The sequence below is a fragment of the Trichomycterus rosablanca genome, chromosome 9 (assembly GCF_030014385.1).
Source record: "Trichomycterus rosablanca isolate fTriRos1 chromosome 9, fTriRos1.hap1, whole genome shotgun sequence".
NCBI lineage: Eukaryota > Metazoa > Chordata > Actinopteri > Siluriformes > Trichomycteridae > Trichomycterus > Trichomycterus rosablanca.
This window is the reverse complement of record NC_085996.1, coordinates 31,144,923-31,164,422: the sequence shown is the minus strand read 5'-3', so window position 1 is coordinate 31,164,422 and position 19,500 is coordinate 31,144,923. Positions and strand designations below refer to the sequence as shown.

The following is a 19,500-nucleotide window of genomic DNA, read 5'->3' as shown; positions in this document are numbered from 1 at the left end:
AACTGGCAATGAGTGCTATGTCGAACAGCCAATGAGAACGCAAGATACGGTGTGAGGGGAAACGCTGGGGAGGAGTGTAAAAAGTTGGGACAAGGGCATAATATAGTTTATATCAGAATACATCGGTACACACACAAGTTTTACAGTATTTCTGACCTTATCGTTCTCTACAAAACATAACAACACCAACGTTGCATTGCAAAAAATATTTATTAACTTCCAACTCACCATAGAACAATCCATGCTGTTCGCGCAGCCATATCCACTCAGATTCATTTATTTTTGCACTTGCACTTTTGGACGTGGTATCATTAAACCCCTCGTCACTTCTTGCGTTTGTTTCCATGACAAAACGTAGTTTGGGAGACCAGAGAAGCTCTCCTGTGATTCCAGTTGGTGATAGATGGTGTAGTGTGAAACCCCCTATCACCGATCAGTCGTGTAGTATGAAAGCCACACCGACCTGAAAGACTCCCGATTACAAGAGATCTAGTTGTGTAGTGTAAACTTGGTCTGGGAGATTAAGCACATTTTCCTGTGAATTTAGTAGGGCCTTATTAATGACTATTACCATGAGCTAGTAGTGATTAAGATGATTTATGGAAACACTTTACCTGGAATTGGTGTGATTGGTTATGATGCTCGCAGTACACAGATTTATTAGTCAGCCAATAGCTATTAACAAATGCTTCATTGTGCAGCCCTTCCAGAATGTACAGCTTAGCCATAAGTACTTGCTTCATTGTCGCAAATCTACAAGTCCAGACGTGGGTTCGAGTGGTTGAAAACAACACGAGTGCTGAAATGTGCCGCTGGCTCTTCTCCTAATCTGGATCAGTGGCTGAAGGAAGCACTAATGGTCTCAGGCACTGCGCTAAGCAGACTGTATGTTCGCTGTGATTGGGCAGGACAGAAAAATAAAAAACAGATTGTGTAGAGAAACGTTGATACTCTGTAGAAAAACGAACCGCTCGCCCTCACGCTGCTATGTGCCTGTCTGGAGGCTTTTATTTAAACCGCTCTTCTGAAGGATGTTTTCAAGGCTTGGTGGTGTTCTGGTTGTGACCCGGAATGCCCATCTGGAAACTGGCTTGAATTTGGAAGAAAGAATGATGGGAGCCATAAAAAGAAGACAGTGTTGTGCAAACATATGCGCTCTGGGTGTGTCCTGGTGTCAGTTAAACCGTATATAGTTTATGCTGCACGTCAGGGACGGCTGCAGCGCATGTTTGAAACATTTGATCAGTTCAGTAAGTAGAATTAAGTGGTTAGAAGGTGAGACACGCAAACTTTGGTTTCAATTTGTTTACTTCTTGACCTCTCAACGTTGGCCATTTAGCATGGAAGTTCTTTATGTTTGAGGAATGCATGACCCTTGGGGGTGCGTCTACATCCTGACTGTCATGGGTTTGTAAACGCAGCAAAGAGTTCACCTCAGCTAGTGTTATTTTAAGGCATTTTGTCCTTAGACATTTTAAAAATACGAAAATAGGCCGAAGTAAAGCCGAAATTGTTGGCCCAGGGTTGTAAGCATACACTGATCAGCCATAACATTAAAACCACCTCCTAGTTTCTACACTCAGTCCATTTTATTAGCTCCACTTACCATATAGAAGCACTTTAGTTCTACAATTACTGACTGTAGTCCATCTGTTTCTCTACATACCTTTTTAGCCTGCTTTCACCCTGTTCTTCAATGGTCAGGACCCCCACAGGACCACTAAAGAGCAGGTATTATTTAGGTGGTGGATCATTCTCAGCACTGCAGTGACCATGACATGGTGGTGGTGTGTTAGTTGGTGTTGTGCTGGTATGAGTGGATCAGACACAGTAGCGCTGCTGGAGTTTTTAAATACCGTGTCCACTCACTGTCCGCTCTATTAGACACTCCTACCTAGTTGGTTTACCTTGTAGATATAAAGTCAGAGACGATCGCTCATCTATTGCTGCTGTTTGAGTTGGTCATCTATTAGACCTTCATCAGTGGTCTCAGGACGCTGCCTATGGGGCACTGTTGGATGGATATATTTTTGATTGGTGGACTATTCTCAGTCCAGCAGTGACAGTGAGGTGTTTAAAAACTCCATCAGCGCTGCTGTGTCTGATCCACTCATACCAGCACCTGTGGTGGTTCTGTGGGGGGCTAGCAAAGCATGCAGACTACAGTCAGTAATTGTAGAACTACAAAGTGCTTCTATATAGTAAGTGGAGCTGATAACATGGACAATGTGTGTAGAAACAAGAAGGTTAATTAATTTCACAGAATGGATTTTATTCACCTGTTTGAAGTAATTCAGTAACGGTATTCTGTTTAACAGATATATATTTACCGAGACAAAAATATTGGGACATTTCTGTCATGCAGACACTACTGCAGTACCAGTCTTATTGTGTCAGGAAGTCTTACATCCCTTTCTGTGTCGGCGCTGCAGCAGGGGACTGTGAAGGTGCAAGCAGAAAATGAGAGGAAGGGAGGGAGAGGGAACGGTGGGCGGCGGTCACGCTCAGCCGACATCCTATAAGGAGGCTAGGTGTTGAAAAGGGGTGTGCCCTGTTCAGAGTAACATCTGTGTGTATGAGAGAGCGAGAGGAGACACAGAAAGGAAGCGGGTCTGGAAGGGCGATTGTTTGAGACCGGGGGGCTGCACTATGAGCCGAGAGAGCCGCCGGACTGACGGGTGAAGGGAGCAGCGTAAATGTGAGCATTCTGGAATTCCAGTAACACTGTGGAGACAGAAATCAGAGCAGGATTGGGTTTGATTTGTCTACCGGCTTTGCTTGGATGTGTGATCATGTTAACCTGTGGGGGATGCGGTCAGCAGACGGAGCCTGATGAGTATCAAGGATGAGTAGAAGGTAAGAGATCGTTAGCTGCAGCTGACAGGACAGTTAGCGATTTACAGTAGCTCGTTGGCAACTTGGAATGCGTCCAGATTGCATGTCAGGCTTATCTCTGTGGGTCTGGTCGTCCGTTAATTCCTGAACGACAGGCGTGGATTCTGGATAGATGTGGCAGCCCCTGCAGTGGGGGTTGACTGAGCAATGCGTGGCTCATCTGCGCTGTATGCTGGAAATGAAAACTGGCAAGGAGGTGATACACTGAGCTTTTGAAACCTCCCTTCCTTCTTCATATGAGCCCTACTGGCTCCCCTGAGAGGTGTGTTGATGAGAGGGGGGTGCAGGAATCCATTTTAGTGTGCAGGATTTGGACACAGGAGATAAGGAGGTCAATACCAGTGGACCTTGAGAAAGGATGGCCTCTTTTTTTCAGCTCACTTTGTATCATCTCTATCTGGGTGTTGGGTGCTACGAGCCACATACTATGGTAGCTGTTATGGTTTTTTTCTTGTTTTTTAAATATTAGTGTTATTTCTCAGCCTAGAAGACAAAGCACATCTGTCTTTATAGTTCATGTGTTACAGGCATGTGTTCATTTTTATCTTTTTTATTTTTAGTTTTATTGTATTTGTACATAGCACCAATTCCCTTACACATAAAACTATATATATATATATATATAAAATATTAATCGCTATAATTACTGTATACATCTGACTCTCATATTCAACTCATAAAATTCCGTAATTTATTTTATTTATTCAACCCACGACGATTTCAGCTGTACCCTCCCCGTGTCATCCGAAATTCAAGTCATCAAACAGTCATTAGCAGTTACGCCAAGAAATTCCACCCGACCTGTCACTCATCCACCAGCTCCCAAATTTTTAGCGAGGATTTTCGCGAAGGGTGTGGCACCCCTCCATAGATTCCTTTTTCAAAATACTCATTCAGAATGTAGCAAAACCAGTAGAAACCGGAAATTGCCATGGCATGGCCTGCAATAATCGATTGATTTGACATTCATCAGATGGTGTGCTGTCACATAAAAAAAAAAGCCGGCTTTGCAGGTAGCGGTTGCTATGGCAACTGCAAAGGAGCGCTGGATGGCCGGCGTTCGATGCGGAATAACGCTGAATGAGTTTCCATGTGTGCGCATGCTGGTCTGCGGTCCGAACAATGCTTATGCACAGAATCACAGGGACTATGATGCTAAAATGATTCAATTGCTTGTATTCCCAAAAAAGTCATCTATGGATCAAGTTTTTCCCAATGGAGGGATGGAATTCCAGGTCCATGTGGATGTCACAGTGATACTAGGCAATATCAGGGTTTAAAAGGAGCACTTAATACCATCGCCAAGCCAGTGATTGGCATAGACTGCTGATGGAAAAGAGCTGGTGGATTATTGTGTCTTGGTGGATGGCAAGGCTGGCAGCTGTCATGTCATAAGGAGTCACAGATGGGAACCGGCAATAACTATACAGGACAACAGATACATCTGCTTTATTTGTCTAAAGAATGTGTCTTTTTAATATTGTAATAAGCTTGACAAATCTATAATGTTTACCTTAATTTGCAGATTATTGTTATTCTAGATTTAAATAGCCAGTTGTGATTAGTAGGGATGTAACGATGCACCACAAGACAGTTAAAAATCGATTCACATGTGTAACGATTCAAAACGGTTTACGCGTGTAATGAATCGATATTCACTTTAAACAGCAGAGGGTACTGCCGCTACTCACCTCGCCAGGTTGACGTCACTACAGGGTTGCCAGGTTTGAAATTTTCCAGCCAAATTTATTTATGTGAGGATACTTTCTTTATTTGTATTATTCCTTTATTTTTTTAATGTGGGATTTATTTCATTTCAGGTTTTTTTTACACAAAAAGGGAAATGTGCAGCATTGTTTTGCATAGTAGTGTGCAGCGGTAGCAACACACGCTGGAACCAGAGCTGGGATCTCGAATACATCGTATCGAATCTCAGCTCTGCCTGCCGGCTAAGGCTCAGCGGCCACATAAATAACGATTGGCCTGTTGTTCAGATATGGTCGGGACTAAGCCGGATGGGGTCTCTCTCTAATGACTGGTGCAACTACGACCTGTGCTGGCTAATTGATGGCACTTGCACAGAGATGAGAAAAGAGTGCTCTCAGGGTGTGTCTCTCCGTACACAACTCTGAGCTGCACTGCACTCGTCAAAGTGCAGGTGATAAGATGCATACGGCATGCTGCCCACGTGTCGGTGGGGGCGTGGGTTAGCTTTGTTCTCCTCAATCAGAGCAGGGATCGGCATTGGTGGAGAGGAAGCATGACGCCATCGGGCAATTGGACGTGCTAAAAAGGGAGAAAAAGGGGAGAAATTGCATTAAGAAAAAGAAAATCGGGAAAAAATCGTATTGTGAACCAAGTATCGCAGCATGGGTAGAGTGTATTGCTACATCCCTAGTGATTAGTCATGTAGACTTAGTAAAGCTTCAGTATGTTACTTTTGCTGTTATCAAATAATAATAGCATTACTGAAGCCGGCATGATGTTCTTTTGACTCAGGGAGATTCTAGAAAACTAACCTAGACTGAGATATCAGGTTAAATTTAGATAAATTTAGACGCAATAAAGAAATCCGACAGTCCTTGAGTACTTGTTTTTTTGGATATTAAGGACAGACTGGAAATTAGTAAAGATAATAAGACAGTAAAGATTATAGTGGAGTAAAAGACTCTCAGTAGCCTAGATGTCCATGATGGACTATCAGGAAAAATGGTGGTGGTTTTATTCTACCTATTAAAAATCCTTGTATTTATTAGAACATGATAAAATTGATCATACACCATCATGATGAGTACACATACACATCCCTACTCCAAAATCCCCCAAATGACTTACTGCGGCTTAAATAATCAGCATTAAAAACGGGAAGTCACGCTTGGCTCGTTCTTGATATCAGAAAAGCCCGTGTAATCCCAACGCTTTAAAAAAGCAATATTTTTCTTGAAACCACTTATGAAAGAAAAATCCTCAGAAAGCTGTACTAACATTGTCATAGTGTCTGTATGAAACAAAGAACAGCTCAAGGATGATCCCCAGACAGCTTTTTTTTAAACTAAAATTAAGCGCCTCACAGTTAATGCAGCCACATTTAATTTTCGAAGTCAACTTCTGCCCATGAATGATACGGCCACTGTGTTTTGAATAGATTAAAGGGGCTCATGAATTAAACCACTCATGAGAAAAGAGATGTGGCACAGCAGTAAAACACATTAGCACATCTGAGATGACATCTCAAACTCACAAGTTTGAATCTCAGCTATGTTACTGGCAGGCCAGGCGCCTATCCGGACAATGACTGGCTCGTCCGAGGGTGGGAATGCCAGAGGAGATTCATTCAACTGATGCAGTTATAATCTCTGGTGGCTGATTGATGGTGCCTGCATAGAGACGGGGGATAATGGGGACCAGTGCGGGACTCTCCGTTCGTGATACTGAGTGCCATGTAAATCCGTCTAGTGCAGGTGAAAAGAAGCGATCGACTCTTGCACATGTGTCGGAGGTGGTGTGTTAGTTATGGCAGTAGAGAGGAAGTGAAATGCAATCAGGTAATTGTATACAACTAGATTGGGAGGAAAATTTTGGGGAAAATGCATTAACAAAAGAGTAGGTGGTGTGTTAGTGTGTGTTGTGCTAGTTTGAGTGGATCAGACACAGCAATGCTGATGGAGTTTTTAAACACCTCACTGTCACTGCTGGACTGAGAATAGTCCACCAACCAAAAATATCCAACAGTGCCCCGTGGGCAGCATCCTGTGACCACTGATGAAGGTCTAGAAGATGACCAAATCGAAACAGCAGCAATAGATGAGCGATCGTCTCTGACTTTACATCTACAAGGTAAACCAACTAGGTAGGAGTGTCTAACAGAGTGGACAGTGAGTGGACATGGTATTTAAAAACTCCAGCAGTGCTGCTGTGTCTGATCCACTCATACCAGCACAACACACACTAACACACCACCACCATGTCAGTGTCACTGCAGTGCTGAGAATCATCCACCACCTAAATAATACCTGCTCTGTGGTGGTCCTGTGGGGGTCCTGACCACTGAAGAACAGGGTGAAAGCAGAAATTATGAAGAGAAACAGATGGACTACAGTTAGTAATTGTAGAACTTTAAAGTGGAGCTGATGAAATGGACAGATCAGTGTATATGTGGCACACATTTTTTCTCTCACTTTATTTTTTGCTGCTTTTGATATGATTTAATTTGGTGGTTTGTATAGCTAAAAAATGAAGTAGTGAACTCTAATAATAATAATATTAATAATAATAACAGCCCTTGGACCTGTTATGACCCCACCTCCCAGTGGAATGTGTGTGTGTGTGCACGCATGTGTCAAGTGCTCTGGAGAGTTGGAGTGTTTGGGTGGATCAGTGACTGATGGCTTTGTGTGGCTTGTGCAAATCTAAGTTGGGGGATGGTACTGGTTGTTTGCAGAACCCGTTTGACAGGCCATCTGTTTGGACGAGCGAAGCTTCGACCTCTTTATCGGTTCTCCCTTCACTAGATTTTTGAAGACATGACTAAGGGAGTGTGGAATTCAAGCCTCTTCATGGGTTCACCTCAGGGCCGGCTGTGTTCGGACCGTGCCGCAGCTCTCGTCGTGGAGCACTTGCTGGTCAGCTCGGGGGTTTGCGAGGTTAATGTAACATGAACGGGACACCCGACAGTTAGCCCTCGAACTTACCACCGCCTGGGTGATTAATGAAGGAACTCTCTCGTAATGGGGCTGTTTCTCAACACCTCTTTTGTAAAAGCGCAGACTCTGTCTCATTCTTCAGGCTTGCCTGCTTGTCCTCATACCGGGTGGAGCTACTAACGGTCCCATCGTGGGTTCTATGCAGTCTGTTGATTTAGGAAAGTTATTTTAGACCTGCACTGTGTCAGAATTCTTATCAGTGTGTGAAAAGTTTTAGGGGATGGTCTTGAATTAGGAATTTCAGTAAATGTGGGACCTGTTAATGGAGGGTTTGTAGTGAAGTGGGCCACATTGCCACTATAGCTGTTCTGTAATCAGATGAGTGAGATTCCTACCCCTCCCAGGGGCACATATGGCATGCAGCATGCATTCTTTCTTAAAATGCCAATCCTCTATATATTTAATTGTCATCTTATATCACAGCAGTGATCTGACAAAAAAAGGTGTTTGACTTAAAGCTAATAGGGCAAGCTGTAGCCTAGTGGTTAAGGCACTGGACTAGTAAACAGAAGGTCGCTGGGTTCAAGCCTCACAACTGCCAGGTTGCTGCTGTTGGGCCCTTGAGCAAGGCCCTTAACCCTCAATTGCTCAGACTGTATACTGTAATGTAAGTCGCTTTGGATAAAAGCGTCTGCTAAATGCCGAAGATGTAAGATGTAAGCTAATAGGAATGCGAATGTTTGAAACCCTTTTTTAACCAACCACCATTATTCAATGATTAAGCCGTAGCCCAGTGGTTAAGGTACTGGACTAGTAATCAAAAGGTCACAGGTTCAAGCCCCACCACTGCTAGGTTGCTGCTGTTGGGCCCTTGAGCAAGGCCCTTAACCCTCAGTTGCTCAGACTGTACAGGACAACGATCAACCATAACATTAAAACCACCTCCTGGTTTCAACACATTCTTCTAGTGGTCCCCGAATTTTTACTTAGGTAAGGCCAGCGGTTATACCTTATATCGTGGCCACTTTATTAGGAACATGTGTAATTCCACTCAGCAAAGTTATGGCATTGCATTTTACAGAGTGGAAAAGGAGCGCTGCTGCTGCTGCTGCATTTAAGGGCTGTGTGTCAAACCCCATACTACTTTTTATAGTATGTTTAAAAAGTGTAATGACATAACAGCAGGTGTACTAGTTTGACGTACTCTGTAGTACACTACTGTGCAGTTGAGACACGTATCATTTGCTGTTTTGCCAGCTGCTGCTTTACTTTTTATCAAGGTTCAAAATGTAAAAAAATAGATTTTACATTCATTTACATTTACAGGTAGGTTTACGCTACATTTCCCACATGATGGAAAATATCAAACGCTTTGCTAATGAATAGATTGTTGGACTGTTTTAATGAAGAGAAGTGCGTACTTCTGCAACATTGTTTTGTGACTGGAAAATCAGGCCAACAAAAGATGAAACATGTAAAACACGGTGGGTAAAGGTTAGTCTGGTTAAATAATGGATTCAAAAGGCTTTGTAACTGAAGTTAAAGTAATAACTTCCATCCCATGACTATATACAGAGCATGTGTGCTTCAGCACTCAGGTTTTCATCACGGAACTTTATTAAACATATGGCTAGATGACAGTTGATTTATCTTTCCAGCTGTTGGTGAAATAGGCAAGAGATTTTAGCTGTCACTAAATCAAACACCACGTCTAGGGCTGTCTTTGCTCATTTATTGTTATAGATTGTTATAAATCCCCATCAGCTCATCACCCAGACTTCCTAATGCACTATATCAATTACTTTTGTTACTTGAGGTATGATTATATAGTCATCATTATGAAGAAGTCATCAGTTTGGCTAATCACATTATTTAATGCCCAGTCTTTGAAGAGGATTGCATTCATACATGGTGCTGGTCTTACACAAGTCAAATTTAAATAGACTCCAGTATAAAACAAAGTACAATTTAGATCCAAAATAACAACACATCACTGTTTACACCAAACCTAGCTGACCAACTTGTAATATTTAGCCAAAAAGCTAAATACTGCAACTGTACCTTGACAAGCATTACATTCAGTCAGTGGAAGAGTGCAAAGAAAGGGTTAAAGGGAGCACTGAAGGGAGCATGAGTAAACATAGCTGGCTGGTATTACAGCCGTGGGCATTGCAGTGAGTGGAGTCTCTCGCCTGTCACACCTGATAAAGTCATGTTACTGCCAGTGCAGCCTCAGCAGTGCCATTCATAGCTGAGTGCCAGGGTCAACGAACTCTGTACATAATTCACATCCTTACCATCTTCTGTTTCTTTCACCTGCTGGTCTTTAGCTTTAACCTAAAAAGTTTGGGTGGTGTGATGGCACAGCTGGCTTCCACATTGATTTGATATTTGCTTCCGGTCAGTGACTGAGGAGTTTCGTCTGTTCCCCCCATGTGTTGGTTACCTCAACTGGGTACACACCTATCTTCTTTAATATCATTTGGGATCAATAAAGTATGTCTGTCTGGCTATCCATCCATCCATTCACACAATCCGTCCATCAATTCATCCATCCACCCATCCATCCACCTACCCACCCATCCATCCACCCACCCACCCACCCAATACATCCACCCACCCACCCACCCATCCTTAAAACTCACCCACCCAATCCATCCAATATCCCACCCCCACCCAATCCATCCAACCACCCACCCACCACCCAATCCATACACCCACCCACCCGAGATCCATCCACACACCCACCCAACCACCCACCCGAGATCCATCCACACAACCACCCACCCACCCGATCCATCCACACGATCCATCCACACGATCCATCCACCCGATCCATCCACACAACCACCCACCCACCCACCCGATCCATCCACCCGATCCATCCACCCACCCACCCACCCAATACATCCACCCACCCATCCTTAAAACTCACCCACCCAATCCATCCAATATCCCACCCCCACCCAATCCATCCAACCACCCACCCACCACCCAATCCATACACCCACCCACCCGAGATCCATCCACACACCCACCCAACCACCCACCCGAGATCCATCCACACAACCACCCACCCACCCGATCCATCCACACGATCCATCCACACGATCCATCCACCCGATCCATCCACACAACCACCCACCCACCCACCCGATCCATCCACCCGATCCATCCACCCACCCACCCACCCGATCCATCCACCCACCCACCCATCCACCCGATCCATCCACACAACCACCCACCCGATCCATCCACACAACCACCCACCCACCCATCCGATCCATCCACCCACCCACCCGATCCAATCCATCCACCCACCCACCCACCCGATCCATCCACACAACCACCCACCCACCCATCCGATCCATCCACCCACCCACCCGATCCAATCCATCCACCCACCCACCCACCCGATCCATCCACCCAACCACCCACCCACCCACCCGATCCATCCACCCAACCACCCACCCACCCACCCGATCCATCCACCCAACCACCCACCCACCCACCCGATCCATCCACCCAACCAACCCCATCCCTCCACACAATCCATCCATCCTTTCATGCATGTACCATCCACCCAAAACTTGGAATGATCCCTAGGTAGGAGTGAAAGTTCTTTTTTTTACTTCTGACAGATGCCCTGTGCTGCGTGTGTTACCGCCTCACGTACTGTGTTTTTGTGCAGTGCTGTTGCTAGTGTTGAACCCACCACAACCTGACCTGATTTCTAATACAAGATAATGAAAGTTGAAAGTTGACTTTACTGGTTCATTAAAAGGTACGTTATTCAATGAACCAGTGAAACGATTTGAATGTTATTGTTTACAACTGTCACACAAACATGCAAATGACAGAGGACCTTGAATGACCTTGTTGGGTACGGGAAGCCTGAAAATCGTTGAATGTTTTGAATATTCAAATACTATTATTATAAGCTTTTTGTTCATATTTTAAAGCAAAAATGCCGACAGAAGAGTTCCGATATCCTGACTATAATAGTATGATACAGCCAAAATGAATTTAACACCCCACCACATGATTAAGTTTAGATGTGTTTCATCCACACTCTTTGATAACAGATGTATAAAAGCAATTATGTTAATAAAACTATATGCAGCAGTTTGGGGAAGGCCCTTTTCTGTTTTAGCATGACTGTGCCCTTATGCACAAAGCAAAGTTTGATGAGGAGAAACTCACAAAGCTTTGACCTGAAGACTAAAGTCTAAAGACTGAAAGTCTTTGGCATGAATCGGAGCATGGTTTCCAGTATGAGTACTTGACTTGAACCAACACTCAAATAATGTTGACTAAAACAGCACAAACTCCCACAGAGACGCTGAAAATTCTTGCGTAATAACAGACTAGCTTAGAGCACAAAATAAACCTTGCATAAGTAATAATAATAACTGCACAGAGACGTAGTAGGTAAGGGGCCACACAGGCCCTGGGACCTAATTTTAATCCTTTTAATTTAGAAAACCCTTTTTTTTTTTTGCCACCTTCCAGAAACGAGGCACTAGATAATCCGTATTCTAAATTGCCTCTAGGTTTGAGGCTGTGATTTGCTGTGATTGACTGGTGCACACGGAAGATAAACAGTAGTAAAGCTTAGCATTGTTCAAGCTGAAAATGATTTTAACAGCGCTTCTTACAGCCGCTTCTCAAACCAGACACTTCACCCCAAACGGCATTCCAGTGTACAAAGTAGCACTAACAGTGGCGGCTACACTACAACTAATTTGATATACAATTTATGACAGTATGTGGTTTCAGATGGAGTATCTGCTTTTATTGTGCTCATACAGGGGCCTATTTGAGCTCCACTTGAACCAACACTCAAATAATGTTGACTAAAACAGCACAAACTCCCACAGAGACGCTGAAAATTCTTGCGTAATAACAGACTAGCTTAGAGCACAAAATAAACCTTGCATAAGTAATAATAATAACTGCACAGAGACGTAGTAGGTAAGGGGCCACACAGGCCCTGGGACCTAATTTTAATCCTTTTAATTTAGAAAACCCTTTTTTTTTTTTGCCACCTTCCAGAAACGAGGCACTAGATAATCCGTATTCTAAATTGCCTCTAGGTTTGAGGCTGTGATTTGCTGTGATTGACTGGTGCACATGGAAGATAAACAGTAGTAAAGCTTAGCATTGTTTAAGCTGAAAATGATTTTAACAGCGCTTCTTACAGCCGCTTCTCAAACCAGACACTTCACCCCAAACGGCATTCCAGTGTACAAAGTAGCACTAACAGTGGCGGCTACACTACAACTAATTCGATATACAATTTATGACAGTATGTGGTTTGAGATGGAGTATCTGCTTTTATTGTGCTCATACAGGGGCCTATTTGAGCTCCACCCTTTAGCATTCAAAGTTTTTTTTTTTTAACCAATAACGCTTCTCTTTTCCATTTGGCCATACAATGCATCTTACATTTTGCAGCATTTAGCAGACGCTTTTATCCAAAGTGACTTGCAATTATGACTGATACAATTTGAGCAATTATGGGGTTAAGGGTCTGCCCTATCAAAACACTGCCCAACTGAGGAGCCAACTCAGGAGCCCAACTGTGTCAGTATGGGGATTGGACCGGCAACCTTCTGATTACTGGTCCAGTATCTTAAGTGCTGAATTACCACTGCCCAGTGACTTGACAGCAGCACTGTACGCCTGTATGAACGTTAGCATTAAGCATTTTCACTTGTACCTTTCTGTTTTGGAGCAGTGTTTTGATAGGGCAGTTAGTTGGTGGAAATGGCTATGTCTTCACTGTGAGAAAAAAAATGGGTAGAAATAGTTTTCAGATGTTTGATCATTTTTAGAAGATGTTCCCTATTTATTTGAGCATATGGACCTGAGCCAACTGGGAAAATGTAATCTGGTTTAAGAGCTGGGTACTTAAAGGTTTTAAAGTGGTAGCTGAGAGTAAATTTGGGACAGAGCCAGCTGTGAGTGGAATGTGTCGTGTCGGGGCACACCTGAAAGGTATTTAAGGCCTCACTTGGACAGAAATGAAAAGGGAAAAAAGTTGAGGGGACAAACTCTACAATTACTGCACGAGAATGAAAACAGAGTGGGATTTAAAGTGGAGTTCCATACTACTGATGTAAATGTAGCCAGTTTCTTTTAACATAGTCGACACCAGATTTGCTGATAACATCCCTATCAAAATATTAAACACATCATATCACCAAGTCAGTGGAATGTAGTGAACGTGGCATTAATGTAGAACAGTAAGATAAACATAAACACTGAGCAGAACCAGTTCAGCATTCAGAATGGAGATTTAAAACAGTAAAACAGAGGCGCTAACCTGTAACTAACATGCGCTAACATGCTAATCATCATTAATAGAGATGCACTTGCTATATTGAAGCTTTTCCTGACAGCATTCGTGTAGTTAGCAGACCCGCATGTACAAAAACTTCATAATTTCTGAATTTAACACATAATAGTTTTGTCATTCATCGGTTAAAAGAAATTATACAGAATCAAAATACAATTTTGAGGACCCAATTTATTCTGTAGTGCAAAAAATATACAAAACTCCACTTCAATACCTAAAATCATTTGAGGAAATGCTTTTCTTCAGAAGTGTAGGCAGTATTTTGACTGAATCATGTCTGACGTGTTCTCTTTATCTTAAAATTGATCTAAAAGCTGTTTCCTTTTTCATTGTCTGAAACCTGGTTGTTAAAGTTCAAAAGGAATTTCTTAACAGTCACAAAGAGCACATAAAATGTTGTTTCCTCCTCCTGTTCTCTGAATGTGAACGTGCTTCTCGACCTTGGTCATTTAAAAGTCTTTGTCATACTTTGCTGGATTTCTGAACCAGATGATTTTTGTAATTGTTAACTTTTCTTTATTGTGGCTGAACCTCTAGGAAGTGTGTATGGAGGAGTGAAGAGGAAGTGATTGGTGCAGAACCACTACTCCTAGCTCTATAAATTTGCTTTGACGCTGGGTTCCCTGCTCTAAAAGATTTAAGATAAGGGAGTGAGTACTGGAACAGCTGAAATCACCAAAAAAATCAGAATGTCATAGATATTTACAGTTAATAGAGGTTACAGTTTATTACAAATACTATTAAATAATAACAGCAATAATAATAATAATATTTAATTATTTTATAATAATATGTAATGATATATACAGGGGTTGGACAATTAAACTGAAACACCTGGTTTTAGACCACAATAATTTATTAGTATGGTGTAGGGCCTCCTTTTGCGGCCAATACAGCGTCAATTCGTCTTGGAAATGACATATACAAGTCCTGCACAGTGGTCAGAGGGATTTTAAGCCATTCTTCTTGCATGATAGTGGCCAGGTCACTACGTGATGCTGGTGGAGGAAAACGTTTCCTGACTCGCTTCTCCAAAACACCCCAAAGTGGCTCAATAATATTTAGATCTGGTGACTGTGCAGGCCATGGGAGATGTTCAACTTCACTTTCATGTTCATCAAACCAATCTTTCACCAGTCTTGCTGTGTGTATTGGTGCATTGTCATCCTGATACACGGCACCGCCTTCAGGATACAATGTTTGAACCATTGGATGCACATGGTCCTCCAGAATGGTTCGGTAGTCCTTGGCAGTGACGCGCCCATCTAGCACAAGTATTGGGCCAAGGGAATGCCATGATATGGCAGCCCAAACCATCACTGATCCACCCCCATGCTTCACTCTGGGCATGCAACAGTCTGGGTGGTACGCTTCTTTGGGGCTTCTCCACACCGTAACTCTCCCGGATGTGGGGAAAACAGTAAAGGTGGACTCATCAGAGAACAATACATGTTTCACATTGTCCACAGCCCAAGATTTGCGCTCCTTGCACCATTGAAACCGACGTTTGGCATTGGCACGAGTGACCAAAGGTTTGGCTATAGCAGCCCGGCTGTGTATATTGACCCTGTGGAGCTCCCGACGGACAGTTCTGGTGGAAACAGGAGAGTCGAGGTGCACATTTAATTCTGCCATGATTTGGGCAGCCGTGGTTTTATGTTTTTTGGATACAATCCGGGTTAGCACCCGAACATCCCTTTCAGACAGCTTCCTCTTGCGTCCACAGTTAATCCTGTTGGATGTGGTTTGTCCTTCTTGGTGGTATGCTGACATTACCCTGGATACCGTGGCTCTTGATACATCACAAAGACTTGCTGTCTTGGTCACAGATGCGCCAGCAAGACGTGCACCAACAATTTGTCCTCTTTTGAACTCTGGTATGTCACCCATAATGTTGTGTGCATTGCAATATTTTGAGCAAAACTGTGCTCTTACCCTGCTAATTGAACCTTCACACTCTGCTGTTACTGGTGCAATGTGCAATTAATGAAGATTGGCCACCAGACTGGTCCAATTTAGCCATGAAACCTCCCACACTAAAATGACAGGTGTTTCAGTTTCGTTGTCCAACCCCTGTATATAAAAATGGCTGACCCTGCGCTCTGACCCCAGCTTCCAAAAACAGCTGGGATATGCGACACCTGTATATGTATATATGACAAATAAAGGCATTCTATTCTATTCTATTCTATTCTATTCTATTCTATTCTAAACAACTGACTTTCAACAGAAGATATTTCCATTACACTTTTTGTTGTAATCCCTCATCATCCCACAACATGCTAATATTGTGCTTGAACCCTGGGTATGTTACTAATTTACTGAGTATCTATTTAATGGCACTTGATTACAAGACACCTTTTAAGATGCTTTGAAGTTCTTCTGTTATGCTCATGTTCATTTCTTGAGGCATTTTATTTATTTGTTTATTTATCATAAAATACCTGAAATGGTTATATGCATTGCTGGTGTTTGTTGTATTTGGTAATTTGGACACAGGTTCTATAGTAAAATCAATCAATCAGTAAATAAATAAATAACTTAAATTAAAATGCAGTTTCTCACAAAATGTGCTGCAAATTTTTAAATTGGACACTTTGGGAGGATAAGAATATCAGAATAATTAATGCACATCTTCTTCCTCTTCTTTTTCTTCTTGTTTTTATTATTATTATTAAAATATACAGACATTTATGTCCTATACAAGATGTGCTAACAAAGCATGGGTGACCTGAGGTGTTTAAACTTCAACTTTGAATAAACCCATACTTACACACTTAATATACAACTCTTAATGTAGTTCATAAATAAATGGATGGCGCTCATTTGCATTTCTGCGTCTTTAATGCGTCTTTTAAAAATGTCCTCTATATTTGCAGTGTAGTGTAGTTACGTTATCAACTACTTTGTTTAAAAAGGTGTCAGTATAAGCATTAAGGTTTGCAGTGCAGATGTTTTCCAGTGATGGAATAAAGAACTATTTCTCTGGTGAATAACCATTATTTATCAGGTGCTATACAGCGTCTCCTCACGGTTTGTATAACTGTAACTTCAATGGTGTGTAGGTCAGGTCACAAACTGCTGAAGGTTTGTTTAAGAAAGTTGAGGATGTGTTAAAATAAATATTTGACTTTACATGCCTATATTAGGTTGCCTTTCCCAGGTTTCTCTGCCTGCAGCTGGGATTTACTACAAGAATTTGTCAAGTTACTTTCAGGATTTTTTATACAGAATTTTAATGCTAGGATCTGATTGTGAATAATATGGGTCTGTGCAATAATCATATGATTACCATCTAATTGTTTTATTAAGTTTATTTATTATAATAGTGTTAAAATAATGGTCATATTACCTATATCCATACAACAGAAGTCCATTAGAAACGCCAATTTCCTTAACTTTTAACCGATCATCATTGTTGATGGCTAACTGATAACCAAGAAGCTTCTAGCGTCATATCAAAATATAAAATGCAGCACAAAGTTTCATATCAACAAGTCAGATAAACATGTTGGGACATACACTGATCAGCCATAACATTAAAACCATTTCATTGTTTCTACACTCACTGTCCATGTTATCAGCTCCACTGACCATATAGAAGCACTTTGTAGTTCTACAATTACTGACTGCAGTCTATCTGTTTCTCTGCATGCTTTGTTAGCCCCCTTTCACCCTGTTCTTCAAAGGTCAGGACCCCCACAGGCCCCCCAAGTTCTCTGGGACTGGCCCAGGTGCCTGCGTGAGTGGGGCACCACTTACAATTCCTGTATCCAGATGTGTGTTACAGGTAGCCTACACAAAAAGCAGCGCAGGCTTTAATGTTATGTGAAACTGTGGCTGTGTTTCAATTTGGTCTATCAGTACAATGAAGGTACCACTTGGGTAACTTGGTCAAAGTTTGGCTTTAACAAAGGATCAAGGGTAAGTGTATGGGATACACAATCCATTTCATTTAGGAGACCCAAATGTGAAAATTTAAATGTTATATTATTATACCCCCACGGTCCTGGAAACACAGAATGTAGGGGAGTCCCAATTACCATATGGAACGTGCATGACAAGCGCTGTGTACTCTTTATTCTGGAAAGCTGACTTCTATTTTGTTTGCATTTCCATGGACCAAGTTACACATTTGCTTGCTTGTTTTGGCAAATAAACGTCTTGCCATGCAAAATCAATTTGTAAGATCTGAGTACGGGGCAGTTGTAGCCTAGTGGTTAAAGTACTGGATGATTAAGCAAGGTAAGTAAGGTTGCTGGTTGAAACCCCACCACTGCCAGGTTGTCACTGTTGGGCCCTGTTGGGCCCTTGAGCAAAATTAAGTGAAGTGTAGTAATAGTCTATCATATTATATTTTAAAAGGTTGTATTTCTATTGACCAACAGTGATAGCTTAACAGACTGAGTGAAGTATACGACCTGTTGTGTAACCTGATTTATAGAAGTATTGTTAAGCGTGCTGTAGGAATCACTTGCGAGAAGGAGGGTCAGGGCCAAGTTTTGGCTTTGATGGATTGTGTTTCTTGTTGGAATTTTCCCCCATGGCAAAACAGAGTTCACTTGGCAGCTTGGGATCAGGTTGATTTCTGTTCTGTTTAACACATGCAGGTGAAAGAAGGTATAAATTATGGCGTTGAACTTTGTTTTACCAAGCAGCTTAATGGGTTTTACCTGGAATGTATTAGAGTTAGGTTCAGTTGTTCCTGTTTCTTGAAAAATCAGAATGTGTTTTTGCTTTAGCAGGTATGTATTGCCTCCTGTTCACCCAAAAATGTGCTTTACATGGCAGTACTAAGTACATTGTACACTCTACATTGATCAGCCATAACATTAAAACCACCTCCTTATTTCTACACTCAATGTCCATTTTATCAGCTCCACTTACTATATAGAAGCACTTTGTAGTTCTACAATTACTGACTGTAGTCCATCTATTTCTCTACATATCTTTTTAGCCTGCTTTCACTCTGTTCTTCAATGGTCAGGACCACCACAGGACCACCACAGAGGTATTATTTAGGTGGTCGATCATTCTCAGCACTGCGGTGACACTGACATGGTGGTGGTGTGTTAGTGTGTGTTGTGCTGGTATGAGTGGATCAGACACAGCAGCGCTGCTGGAGTTTTTAAATACCATGTCCACTCACTGTCCACTCTATTAGACACTCCTACCTAGTTGGTCCACCCTGTAAATGTAAAGTCAGAGACGATCGCTCATCTATTGCTGCTGTTTGAGTTGGTCATCTTCTAGACCTTCATCAGTGGTCCCAGAATTGGGGTTGGTGGACTACTCATAGTCCAGCAGGAACAGTGAGGTGTTTAAAAACTGTCTTATCCACTCATACCAGCACAACACACACTAACATACCACCACCATGTCAGTGTCGCTGCAGTGCTGAGAATGACCCACCACTCAAATAATACCTGCTCTGTGGTGGTCTTGGGAGAGTCCTGACCATTGAAGAACAGTATAAAAGGGGGCTAACAAAGCATGCAGAGAAACAGATGGACTACAGTCAGTAATTGTAGAACTACAAAGTGCTTCTATATGGTAAGTGGAGCTAATAAAATGGACAGTGAGTGTAGAAACAAGGAGGTG

At 42.3% G+C, this 19,500-nt stretch overlaps 1 protein-coding gene across 3 annotated transcripts in view; it reads left to right on the top strand.

The window, feature by feature from the left end:
- daam1b (dishevelled associated activator of morphogenesis 1b) overlaps positions 1-19,500 on the top strand; it is a 110,599-nt gene that overhangs the window by 37,051 nt on the left and 54,048 nt on the right. Inside the window, exon 1 of one of the 3 annotated variants that reach the window (XM_063002231.1) lies at positions 2,614-2,856. The exons of the other annotated variants lie outside the window; for them this stretch is intronic. The gene's annotated coding sequence lies outside the window, so the exon portion shown is untranslated. Of the gene's footprint in view, positions 1-2,613; positions 2,857-19,500 lie in introns of those variants that run through there. 3 annotated transcript variants of the gene reach the window in all.